The following is a 6,666-nucleotide window of genomic DNA, read 5'->3' as shown; positions in this document are numbered from 1 at the left end:
TGTCTCTCCCCTTTACTCTCTCTCCACCCCTGTCAGACATAGAGACAACAGAGATCTAGATGAGTATGCAAAGATGTTTATTGATTAGAAGATATCTGTTCAGCAGAATTAAACAGATTCAGGGGCAGGTTTCATGAGGATAGGTGCTGATATGGAGCACAGACAGAGGAATTGGCTCTTCACTACTATGATCTTGGTAGTCGCAGATGAGGGAAGGCGCAAAGTGCTGGCACTGGAGCTAAAATGTCCCATCCAAGTGAACCAGAACCACTGGATTGGTGGGACTGTCTGAGTTACAGGCAACTGGGTAGTAGTTTCTTGCTCCTGTTGTTTGGTATCTGCATTTCTTATAATTTCCTGCAGGAGTTGTGTGTGTACAGATAGTTACAGGTACCTGAGATGAACAATTATAACAATTTCTACTTATCCCATCTTTGCAGATGGTATTTCACTTGCCACATCACCAACAACATCATCAAAAATTGTATGAAGGAAAGTATTCATGTCCTTTCAGCTTCCCATATATCTGTTAATGACCCACATTGCATCATCATATGGGTGATATGATATCGTGATAAGGTCTTTATTTGATCTCTTTTATCCCCTGTTTTCTGTTACTGATGTTTTACCACCCCAAGAGGCACTATAGAATTGTTGTTGACCCCCACATGTGACAGTTCCCCCCAGCCCTGGGACACATATAAAATGTCTCCCACATAGATTTGGGGTATGAATTTCAAAAGGTCCCTGGAGTGTCAGGTCATGAGTTATCAGCCAGCTGGCCCAGATCAAAGGTCAAATCTGGGAACCAGGGAGTCTCCTGTGGCCTCTTTGTACTGTCCAGTTGGGCACAATAACCAATCTCAGGATTTTTGATTGTCTAGGTCAGGTCAAAAGGCTGGTGTGGGTTTCTGGTCTCTGAATGGAGGCATGGGTCGGGGGCAGCAGTACATACACTTAGTGGAAACAGTAAGCTTCGGAATGAGTTAATTTTAGCTTGAAAGGACTGCTATCCCTTTGTACTTTCTATTTTAGCAGCAATGGTGAAATCTGGTGATCTTTTTCTGGGGAGAGGTCTCATTACCTGGTCACATGTGAGTCTAGTGTACCTAGGCAGGGATCCGTTCTACTTTAACAGCAGTCGGTGTGGTCAGCAAGAAGATGTAGGTCCTTCTCTACCAGGGCTCTAGCATGTAAAGGAATCTCTTTACAAAGACCCAGTCTCTAGGTTAAAGCTTGTGTGGTTCTGGAACAGGACCTATTTTATAATGGGTATGCAGTTTAGGCCAAACCTGTTTGTGGCTCTATGTATGTGAGCAGTTGTAAATGTATATCAGCTGTCCATATAGATGTTGATGGCCAGAGTTTTCCCTATGATAAGGGGCTGGGATTGTGTTATCAGTTTAGCCCTTTGAGCTGAGGTACTTGGGGAGGAGAGATTGGGCCCAAATTACCTCTGTTTCCAGGGATACTGTTGTTTCTCCTTTTCTCTGCCCATCCAGAGTGAAACTGCTTCTGTCTGTGAACCAAGTCTTCTCTGCTTCTTGGCAGAGGGGAGAACTTTAAGTCAGGTTGAGTACTGCATACTTGGGGCAGGATTTCGCTGTATCCATGGATTGGATGGTTTAGATCAGGGTCAGAAAGAAGGGTCATAGGATTTAAGGAAGCAGGTGGCTGGAAAGTAACTCAACCAGAGTTAACTAATAAGGTCTGGTCATGGGTCATGTGGCCATTATTGAACCATCTGTCAGGCGGCTGTTTGAGTACACCTTTGATTTTGCATGGGGTGTAGTCATGAACAAATTGTGTTTCAAACCCCAGTTTGACACCCAGAGGCCACAAATGCAGATAACTCCAGCTCCATGGGAAGCAGACATGTGTTTGTTTGTTATTTTAGGACCTATATATGCATGGCACATGTAAGTGCAGACACATATGAAAATTAAAATACAAACTTTAAAAATTGCATTTAGGGCCAGGCATGGTGGCACATGCCTTTAATACCAACACTCAGGAGGTGGAGGCAGGTGGATTTCTGAGTTTGAGACCAGACTGGTCTACAAAGTGAGTTACAGGACAACCAGGGATATACAGAGAAACCCTGTCTCAAAACCCCCCAAAAAATTACATTTAAAAACAATAACACAAATCTGTACTCAGAGTATACTGTGTAGTATGTTTCTGGTTGATTCCTGTAAAAGCTTCCTTTGTACTTTTCCATCTAGCTCAATTTGATTCAGAGCTAGTACTAAAAGTCTAGTTTTACACCATGGACCCTTAGGAGAACACCACTTTATTTAAGATATCAGAGTGGAATTTTTATTTGTCTTTCTTTGTGCTGGGGTTTGAACCTNGAGCCTTGTGCACTCTGTCACAGAGCTACATTCACAGCATCAGATAGAGAGTTTTGACTTCAGCAGATGAAATGTCTCTCTAAGTTTTTTGTTATCCCAACCTCCCTTGCATTCCAATCCACTGACATATCTCCGGACCTGCTCACAATTCTGTTGTGAAGTACAGCCAGATTTATAACCTAATAGTAAGCCCCTGGGTTTTTCTTTCCAAACTTGATGAATATCATATTGTATTGTCTCAAGAAAAAGTTTTGCACTTGACCTATAAGCTACAATCAGTATTTTGCTATCCCAACTGATAGATGTATTTGTGCGGATTCCATTGGTGAGAAATTATGTCCAAAACTTGGAATTTCTTCAACCCTGGGATCCTCTTACAATGACTACTCTTGACCTACTGACAGACAGATGCCCAGTGTCAGTGTAGTATTTGACACAGCTCTGCCAAGTGCTTCCATTGTCTATGTAAAGACAGTGCTCAGGATTAATAAAATTGTCACAGTAATCCATTTTATAGGGACTAAATTTTTTGGAGTGCTAAGAAGTGTTGGTTCAGGGTATCACTCTAGAGCCTGAGTTTGGGTTGAACTTTCTTAGAAACCCAGATTGGATTGTAATTTTCTGTCCTTCTGCCTCAGGCTGGAAGTTCTAGGGTCCCAGGCTGGCATATCCAGACACAGCTTATGAGCCAGGTTGTAAGCAAGAGTGCTGCTCTGAGTGGATGCTCAGCTTTAGGAAGTGAGACCCAGCAGGAAAAAGCTAGGATACTTTGGCCTTGCCCTTGAATGATGTTGTGGAACACAGTGCCCTTTTCTGTCCTCCTTTCTTCTGCCATGACCTTGAGCAGCTTTGCTCTAGTACATGCCTCCACCGTGAGCTTTTCTCTACCATAGACCCCCAAACATGAAAGCCAACTGACAGGATGTTATCCTTGATATTGGAATCAAATGAATCTCTTTTTCTTTCAAACCATCTATTTTTCTCAGGTATTAATCAAGCATTGGAAAGTTGACCTATAGCAGGATGCAAATTAATTTAACTGATTTATATACAAAAGCTCAAGGTATATTTGGTATAGGGGCTCTAAGATCTTTCACCTTTATGTTATATGACCTTCTATATATCTCTTTGGAAGGCTATTTATTTAACAAACCTCATCTTGAACCTTATAATCAGGTTTCTGCAAGTACATATGAACTGCAGAGAGACCTCCGATGCAGACAGGGCTCTGGATTGGTTGTGTCTCTGGAGGACCCTGCAGCTCCTTTTTGCACTCAGGATTCTGTAGAGTGACTCATGTATGTAACTTCAGGTGGACACTGTGGAAGTCTACCTCCGCTGCTACTCCATAATTGCTGTGTGTGATTGGAACAGCATTGTTGCCATGCCAGTGCAGTAATGGAGCATCTTTGTTTCAAATGGAGGATAGATAGAAACCCTGTTCTTATATTGGGACATCCCCACGGGGCCAATCCTTCAGTCTGTGATTGCAGGAATCTCATAGCCCATCCATACATGTAATTGTGAGAAACCTCCATTAGCATACCAGTTTAAACACCCTCTGACCAACTTCCAAAAGCGACTCAGCTATTCAAAGAGCAAGCACCACCCAGCTCTGTTGCTAGTCACAGTGGTTTCAATTCAGGAAACAATATGATGATAAAAGGGAAAGGTCAGATGTTTTGGAGATTAATGGAAATAATCAGTGTTAAATAATTTCTTAATACTGCTTTAAACACGACTTTTGATTTTTCTAGAAATCATTCCAATGGGATATAAAAGTTGTGTTTAAAAGTTGTATTGTGCATTGGAAAGCTTCTATTCACAGAAACACCAAATGCTCAATTAATGTTCCTTTCTTTGTTCTTCAATGCCCTCTTCCTTAAAGTGAAGGTTGAGAGATCATCTCAATTTGATCTCACAGGGTGGTGGAACCTTAGTAACATGATTCAGAGACTATGGAGTTGAAGCTTAGTTTAACAGCGGTGATTAGAAAAACTGAACTAGCTACAGTCTGAGATCAGGGCTGGAAGAATAATCAGTTCACAATGACTTAGCTTGTTGGAGTGCGTGAGTTTCCCTCTCACCCTTTTTCTGTCTGCATCCCACAAAATGTAGTAGAGCTGTCCACTGGAAGCAGACAGAACAAGGGTGAGAGGGAAACTCACGCAAGCATGGATTAAAAAGTACATGGATGCAGGCTGGTAAAACATGTCTTGAGATCTTCCATTGTGTGTACATTTGAGTATAGAGCACTATCTGTAAGCAGTTACTTTCAGAGTGGCTGCAAGCAGAGTCCAGTATGTTGGGAAGTAAATGTTTAATTTGTGTCTTGTTTGGAAATGTAAGGCTGCCATCAGGTCTTTGTCCCCATTCTCCCTGACCTAGGGGAGACCCCAATCCTCAGGGGGTTCCTCATGTGAGCTTTCCTTTTCTAGTTGTTTCTTCTGTTGCTGATAGAGTAGTATGTTAGCACTGTAAAGGAATTTCACAGTGTCCCCATGCCTTTCACTCTATAAAGAGCCCTAAGTACAGAATCAAACATACACACTCTGTATAAAGTGGTGAATGTGCCAACACTAGAAATATTAGAAGAAGAACTTCATTCCCCATGTGTCATGTAAATTACTGGCTTGGAAAAGAGACAGACAAAATTCCAGGAAAGGAGACTGGCTTTCAGGGGGTTAAACATTTTAATAAATACTTTTTAAAAAATTGGTAGTTGTTTTATATGAATTAAAATTACTGATGAAGATACAACATTCAGGCCTGGGGATGTAGCTCAATGGTAGTCTATGTATATGTGAGGTCTGGGTCTGAGCCCTGGAAAACACAAACACACACACACACACACACACACACACACACATACACACACACACTTTTTCCTTGCACCTTAATAAATTATAATTTTTTTAAAAAATACCCATTTCTATTTCAATATGTGGCAAGTTGGGCAAATACATTTTACAAAGAGCCCTGGTATTTTGTCAGGGATTTGAGCAGGTTCTAAATCCCCCGAGTTGTTGGGTGAAGGGCCAGTGACTTCAGGGAAGAGTTCTGACTGCTCTCTGGCACTCTTACATTGCTCTAATAAAAGGCATGTGCTGTGTTGGTTGAGACAGGATTTCTCTGCACATCCCTGGCTGTCCTAGAACTAGTTCTGTAGACCAGGCTGTCTTCAAACTCACAGAGATCCACCTGCCTCTGCCTCCCAAGTGCTGGAATTAAGAGTTTGTTTTTTAAAGAGGTTACATCCTAGAGTCTACTTTGTGGTCAGGAACGAAAGGTCATTAGTGAAGGCAAATCAGCTGATTTCAGAAATTTTTGCAGTCAAGATTAGAACACTTTTGGGTTAGAACACTTCCTCCTGGTACAGAAAATCAGCTGATGCTCTAGTTCTTGTGCCCAGACTTACCTCAGATGCTCTAGTTCTTGTGCCCAGACTCACCTCAGACATCCCCAGCACAGCTCCCACACAGCAAGAGATGCTTTGCCTCTGCCTCTGCCTCCACCTCTACTCCTCTGACAACCTTTTTTTTTCCTCTTCTACTTTTGCTTTTAGAAATTAGTGCAGCTTAAATAACACACAAATATCTACACAATGATGGAGGAAAATCTAGAAATTGACCAAGAGCTAAAATAATGCAATTGTGCCCTAGATATATGATAAATGTATAACAATTTTTAAAATTGTATGTATGTATGCATTTATGTGTGTGTACCACACATATGCAATGCCTGGGGAGGCCAGACCAATGCATCACTACAGATGGTTGGGAACAGCCATGTGGGTTCTGAGAACTGATCCTGAGGAAGTGCCCCCAAACCACTGAGCTATCTGACCAGCCCTGAAGATGTATATGTTAGAACAATTCTCGTAGACTTCTTTACTAACTTGCTGTTTAGTGTATGGGTATTTGAAGTCTGACCCTGTGGCTTGTCTACTGTTCAATCTTGGCATTTCCTCATAATCAGAGCAGACATACATAAGTCCTTCTGGTCATGGTTCCCATAACGCTTAGATTTAGACTACTGGTTTTGCGACGGTGCTTTAAAGAACAGGAGGTCAGCCGGGCAATGGTGGCACATGCCTTTACTCCCAGCACTTGGGAGGGAGAGGCAGGCAGTTTTCTGAGTTCAAGGCCAGCCTGGTCTACAGAGTGAGTTCCAGGACAGCCAGGACTGACTATGCAGAGAAAACCTGTCTCGAAAAACCAAAAGAAAGAAAGAAAGAAAGAAAGAAAGAAAGAAAGAAAGAAAGAAAGAAAGAAAGAAAGAAAGAAAGAAAGGAAGGAAGGAAGGAAGGAAG

Source organism: Mus pahari, chromosome 8 (genome assembly GCF_900095145.1).
Source record: "Mus pahari chromosome 8, PAHARI_EIJ_v1.1, whole genome shotgun sequence".
Lineage (NCBI taxonomy): Eukaryota > Metazoa > Chordata > Mammalia > Rodentia > Muridae > Mus > Mus pahari.
The sequence above is the reverse complement of the archived record's forward strand: the minus strand, read 5'-3'. Positions refer to the sequence as shown.